We start from the raw sequence: 7,022 nt of genomic DNA on the forward strand, positions 1-7,022 counted from the left end.
ATGTTAATGTCATGAGATTGATATACATGTAAACAAATTCTTTATCCTGTTTCCCTTATTTTAAAGTATATTTTGAGAAATTGAATCAATTATATCTTATACTATGCAATTTCTTAGTTGTCTGACTGCTGCTGCCAGTTTTGTAGCCAAAATAATTAATATTACTTTTTGTATTTCTGTTTCAAAGCACTTTTAATTTTACCTAAAATTCTGCATAGGGCTGAAAATGTTTTAATACATTTTTTTTTTATCTGACACAGCCATAAAATCTGCTTTAATTCCTGAGGATTTAAAACACTCTGAGTGCAATATATTTGTGTGCTTTATCTCTTCCTCTAGAACTACTGCACTTATGAAACTCAACAAATAATTCATGTTTTCATCTTTCTGACAGAATCAACACTGCAAAGTGAATTATCTTTTGGTTGGAAAGCCTGTAACAGGAGGCTCAGATCTGAATGACTTATGCGAAGGTAGGGTCTAGATAAACCAAGCCCCTTGACTTTGTTTATGTAAACTCACACTGAAAGAATAAGGAAGGAATTCTTATTATTCTGCCATTGTAACAACTGTGGTTTAGACTTGTAGGTAGGGAGTATAAGTAAAAATAGGGAAAATAATGAAGAATTGTAATATCTAAGCACACAGTGTTCAGACTCTGAAAGAAAGTAGTTGCTGAGTGGGAGGGGAAAACACAGTAGTATGAAATGGCTTTTTGTTAACTGAGAATCATTTCTCATTGAGTTATAGTCTGGTATTATTAAAAATTAAAGTACACATATTCAGACAAAACTGATTTGTTTTTATTGACTCCATTGACATTTTAGCAACTTCTGTGACAAAAGACTTCAGGAAACTTTTTCAAGATGTAGTTATAAATAGAATGGGGGATTTATGAAAATAAATCCTACCTTCTTTTACCAGATTATTTACGATAATTGCTCAGGATATAAACAAAACAATGACCTTGACTTTGTAGAAAAAACCAAGTATGTATGTTTGTCTTATTCCTACAAAATGTGTTAGGAAAAATAGATGAAAGCAGAAAATAAAAGACAATGTCCTTAAGGTTTACTCTTCCCACTGAGTTGATTCAGTGGACTTCGGATGCCATATTGTAGAAGCAGCAACAATATGGACACGCTTGCTTCTGGGTCTTGGTTGACAAATATTACTTGAATATTCCCCTTATAATTGTAATTCAAATAGCACTTTTGATAGTCTTATGCTTGTGATTTGATATAATTTGTCATATAAAATCACTTGTTAGTTTTGCAAAACATTCATGACATGAAAGACAGAAGTTCCCCAGCAGACAAATGTCTACGTAAGTGTTTCTTGAATGTGCTGGGTGGTAGTGGCACATGCTTTTAATCCCAGCACTAGGGAGGCAGAGCCAAGTGGATCTCTGTGAGTTCAAGGCCAGCCTGGGCTACAGCGTGAGTTCCAGGACAGGCACCAAAACTACACGGAGAAACCCTGTCTCGAAAAACCAAAAAAAAAAAAAAAAAAAAAAAAAAAGAGTTCCTTGAATGAAAGTAAAACCAAATTATATAATATAAAGAAAGTGAAATATATTCTGAGGGTCTAAACAGATGTGGACAATCTTCACTAATCCTAAAATCCCCCAAAAAATGACCCAGCTGTAAATGAAAGCCTAGCTTTCCAAGATGTAAGCTTAGTGATTATTGTGTATGATACCACTTTGGGCATCACCCCCATTTCTTCATTCAATTCTGAGGACTCTAGACACTTACCCCTTCTCCAAGAGTTATTATGAATTGGGGGATGGTCTATACAGATGATGGTGAAGTGAAAGGATTCATTTCCCACTTTCATTCTTCTTTTAGGAAGCCCAGACTGATGAACTGCTTAATGCATTTTTTTTTTAATCCTTCATTGTATCAACAAAGACATGAGATTTTCATTTTAATCAGATCAGGCCAACTTTTATCTTCAAAAGTATAAAACAGAAATATGAATCTAAAGTGTCAAATTTTATTATAAAAAAGTAACAAATGTAAAAATCATTTAGAAAAGACATACTCTTTTATTGCCTCTGCTTTTATATCATTCAGATTCCCCCCCACATTTTTTAGACAATTCTTTCTTATGATACAATAAGATAAGATGGTGTATCTATGGTTAAATGGACTTTGCCCTGTGAAGTACCCAGTGAGAAGAAAGTATGGAAATGCCCAGTTTGCTCTCTTACCTGGAATTTATACTAAAGAGCAAAGTAGGCATTTTAGGGTTCACTCTTTGACTCTGTCAGGTCAGTACTGAACTGGGGGAAATATCCTAGAAGTCAGCCCAGAACACATATTCTTGCATTACTAGTTCTTCCATTATACACAGCAGTGAGTGACCAGCTCTAAGATTCATTCAGTGAATTTCAGTGTAAGAAGCTCTAAGGACTTAAAATAATCTATGCTTCCAAATCACACATCTTAATTTCATGTATATTTTCATTCAGTCTTTTTTCACTGTTGTTTCAACATCAAGGGATTAAACATTTTCATACACATTTTGAATAATAATCTTGCTTTTTGAACCATCAACTCAGCTTATTAAATAAACATTGTCTATCATGTTTTTGTCAATACAGGTATTTTACATACAAAGGGTTAAATGAAATAAATATAATGCTAATAAATTAAATGAATTTTATTCCATAAAGTCCAAAAATATTTTTTTACAAAAGCTCATCAAACACTTTCAATTTTCTTATAATAAATTTTAAAAAGGCAAAATCATGGGAAGAGACATTGTAGGGAGCTTGCAAGGCAGCAGAGTTAGTACATTAAAAGTTGGTACATGAACCTACTTAGAATATTTTACTACTAAGCAATGACAGCTGAATAATATAGTTTCTCTCTCTTTTGTAATTTCTTTAATAAAATTATATTATATTAATGACAGCAGCCTGGAAGTATGTGATTTTCTAATGGTATGTTTTGGTTCATAATTATGACATCATTATCTGACTGCTTTTTATGAATAGATCATTAGCGGTCACAGTAGCAATCATGCTGTTTTCTCATTGCATTTTCCATGATGTTATAATCTATGATAGATATTAATTTACCTTCTGACTAATAATTCAAAATGGAAAACAAGGCAGAAACTTTTGGAAGTAACACACAGATTCAAACCTAAGACTGTGGTTGTTCCCTGTATATGTGTGTATCTCCAACCTACATGTTACCTGCATTGCTTTTACACAGCTTTTAGTACTTAAAAAGTTTAATAATGAAGGATGTAGAGGAAAGGAAACCAGAACTCTACTGTGCTTGTTGGTAGACACTATTATTTCATAATGTGGGAGGTAGATGCAAAAGGATATTGAGTCTGAGGCCGCCCTGGGTTACATACAGAATTTCAGGTCATTTACATCTCATCTCAAATACACAATAGCACCAAGAATAACACGAAACAAAAATCATGTGAAAAATACATTTGTAATTGTAACCACAAAACGCATTGTCCTTGCATAATTGTGTGATTGAAAATCTTGTTGCTTTTAGAAGGTCATGTTTTATATTTTAGAAGAACACATTTATATCATATTTATAATATTGCTAAAGTATCTAAGGACTTACTGATATTTATAATATATTCTACACAAATACATATACATGTACACATAATGATATGTTATTTCAAAATGGTGAACTGCTAGAATTTATAGATAAAGAAAGGTACAATTTACTGTGTATTTGATCAAATGGTGTCTCTTAAGTTGAATATCCCATGTATTTTAGAAAAAAATTATTTACTCATAGGTCTGAGAATGGAGAGCTATATTTGAATGAATGACATGTGAGTGTTATTCTCTCTCTCTTTTTCTCTCTCTCTTTCTCTCCCCCTCTCTATTTATGTTGTGTTAAGATTCACTGAAATTTTAGCAATTTCCTGCATTTGGTCTTATCCATGCTTTTATTGGCTGTCAGGATTAATTATCAAGTTCTGCGGCCTGTTAACACACATAGCTTTCTTTGAGACCTTAATAAAACTTTCAAGGTGGCATCATTAACTATTTTCTTTTTTCTAAATTTTATTTTACAATATAATTTATTTCTATATATTAGTCATGGATTCCCTTGTTCTCCCTCCTCCCGAACCCTCCCCTTCCCCCTAGGCAACCCTCTCATTCCCATCTCCTCCAGGGCAAAGACTCCCCCGAAGATTGAGATCCACCTAGTAGATTCAGTCCAGGCAGATCCAGGACCTTTCCTCCCAGGCTGAGCCAATGCCTCCCTGCATAAGCCCCAGGTTTCAAACAGCCAACTCATGCAATGAGCACAGGACCCAGTCCCACTACCTGGATGCCTCCCAAACAGATCAAGCCAATCAACTGTCTCACCTATTTAGAGGGCATGATCCAGTTGGGGGCCTTGAGCTATTAGTTCATAGTTCATTTGCTTCCATTCGTTTGGCTATTTGTCCCTGTGCTTTATCCAACCTTGGTCTCAAGAATTCTAGCTCATATAAACCCTCCTCTATCTTGCTAATTGGACTCCCGGAGCTCCACCCAGGGCCTAGCCATGGATCTCTGCATCCAGATCCCTCAGTCATTGGATAAGGTTTCTAGCATGACAATTAGGGTGTTTGGCCATCCTATCACAAGAGTAGGTCAGTTCAGGCTGTCTCTCGACCATTGCCAGCAGTTTATTGTGGGGGCATCTTTGTGGATTTCTGTGGGCCTCTCTAGCACTTTGCTTCTTCCTTTTCTCATATGTATTGGTGAAATTATTTAGGCCACTCCACGTAGTTAAAAGGAGATTTATTTAATGGCGTAACTTACAAATTAAGGGATAGGTAGGTCGCGGGGTCTGGGGAAGGTGTATCACAGTCCAGCGGTGTTCTCTGGAGCTCTCCTCTGTCTACCTCCACCATCCAGCGTCCTGGAACCAAGCGAGCGTTCGCCGATCCGGATCTCGGGTCCCCAGGCGCCTCCCTTGGCCCCGCCTTGTAGGCGTGACAGTTGCCGAAGTCTCAATGGGGGTTGGAACTTCCAGAACAAAGCTGGAATGGCTACCCACTACATCTCCCCCTTTTTGTCTAAATAAGAAAGTTCTAACCTAATACAAGACTATATACAAAGGAATGGTTATCAAATATTGTCCAGGAATAATGAGGGATAATGACCTAGATAAGATGGAACTACAACCAATGCAAACAATATCAAGCAAGAAACACATATTAAAATCCAGAGAAGTATAGAGCATAGATAAATGGCATGTTACAAAGATCATTCCAAAAGGTGTCCTACCCTAAAGAACCTGAACCTAATACTTAATATGTTCTATCTACTAAGTTGTAACTATAACTGCTAGTCTTCAATCCCATCAAAGACCTGAGAAGGAATATAATGGTACCTGAGAAATGGTAGATGGATGCAAGCAACTTTCGGGAATCTTGCGAGAGTAGACCGAGACAGCTGGCAGCCTGGACAATCACCTAATGTTTCTCAGCATTGTTGGTGCATTCAAATTGGCTACAGGCCTAAAGTATCTGACAGACCATTTTCAGAAGCAGGAATTCTGAAAGACCATCTTACCCTGTCTTGGCAGAGTACAGTGGTCGCTTTCCTTGTGTCCCGCTTGTCCAGAAAGGATAGCATTGCATTTGTACTGTCAGCTGTCGAGGCAAGGGCAGTTCTTTGCCCAGTAGGCCATTTTGTGCCAAGAAGACAAACTTCCAAATGGAAATGTCTAGAAGCCCAACATTCTCTCGGGATCAAATTGGTGCAGCCAGGAGCAATTGTGTCTCGCATCAACAGAATTCTAAGTTATTTAAATGCCATATTCTCTAGGTCTATGAAGTGTTTGAAGATTACCTGTCCATCTGACCTATGTATCTGTAAATCTGTATAACCTGACTAACGTAACTATAGAGATGACAAGCATAGGTGACTATAAATCTCCCGCCACCAAGTCTCGCCAGTCCCAGAGCCCACTTATAAAATAAACACACAGACTCTTACATTATTTAAACTGCCCGGCTAGCTCAGTCGGTAGAGCATGAGACTCTTAATCTCAGGGTCGTGGGTTCGTGCCCCACGTTGGGCGCCAGATATTGGTGAAATTATTTAGGCCACTCCACGTAGTTAAAAGGAGATTTATTTAATGGCGTAACTTACAAATTAAGGGATAGGTAGGTCGCGGGGTCTGGGGAAGGTGTATCACAGTCCAGCGGTGTTCTCTGGAGCTCTCCTCTGTCTACCTCCACCATCCAGCGTCCTGGAACCAAGCGAGCGTTCGCCGATCCGGATCTCGGGTCCCCAGGCGCCTCCCTTGGCCCCGCCTTGTAGGCGTGACAGTTGCCGAAGTCTCAATGGGGGTTGGAACTTCCAGAACAAAGCTGGAATGGCTACCCACTACACATATGGTCTTCATTTATCATGGTCTCCTGTTCCTTTTTCTCCCTCTCTATTCTTGACCTAGCTGGGATCTCCTGCCCCCCCCCCCAGCTCTCATTCCGTCAACCCTTGCCCTTCATTACCCTCACTCACATCCAGGTTGTTCATGTAGATCTCATCCAGTTCTCCATCATTGGGTGATCCCCGTGTCTTTGTTGGGGTCCTGGTTTCCAGGTAGCCTCCCTGATGTGTCATCCTTGTTCCACATCTAGTATCCTCCTATGAGTGAGTACATACCATGTTTGTCTTTCTGAGTCTGGGTTATCTCACTCAGGATGATTTTTTCTAGATCCATCCATTTGCCTGCAAACCTCATGATGTCATTGTTTTCCTCTGCTGAGTAGTATTCCATTGTGTATATGTACCACATTTTATTTATCCATTCTTCAGTTGAAAGGCATCTAGGTTGTTTTCAGGTTCTGGCTATTACAAACAATGCTGATATGAACATAGCTGAGCAAGTGCTCTTGTGGTATGATTGAGCATTCCTTGGGTATATGCCCAAGAGTGGTATAGCTGCATCTTGGGGGAGATGGATTCCCAATTTTCTAAGAAAGCACCATATTGATTTCCAAAGTAGTTGTACAAGCTTGCATTC

At 38.2% G+C, this 7,022-nt stretch overlaps 1 non-coding gene across 1 annotated transcript; it reads left to right on the plus strand.

Moving 5' to 3' along the window:
- The first annotated feature begins 6,001 nt into the window (after nucleotides 1–6,001).
- On the plus strand, nucleotides 6,002–6,074 carry Trnak-cuu (transfer RNA lysine (anticodon CUU)). Its single transcript has one exon. It is a non-coding gene; the product is annotated as a tRNA-Lys (tRNA).
- The last annotated feature ends 948 nt before the right edge of the window (nucleotides 6,075–7,022 follow it).

This window comes from Peromyscus eremicus, chromosome 11 (genome assembly GCF_949786415.1).
Source record: "Peromyscus eremicus chromosome 11, PerEre_H2_v1, whole genome shotgun sequence".
In the NCBI taxonomy this organism is placed as follows: Eukaryota; Metazoa; Chordata; class Mammalia; order Rodentia; family Cricetidae; genus Peromyscus; species Peromyscus eremicus.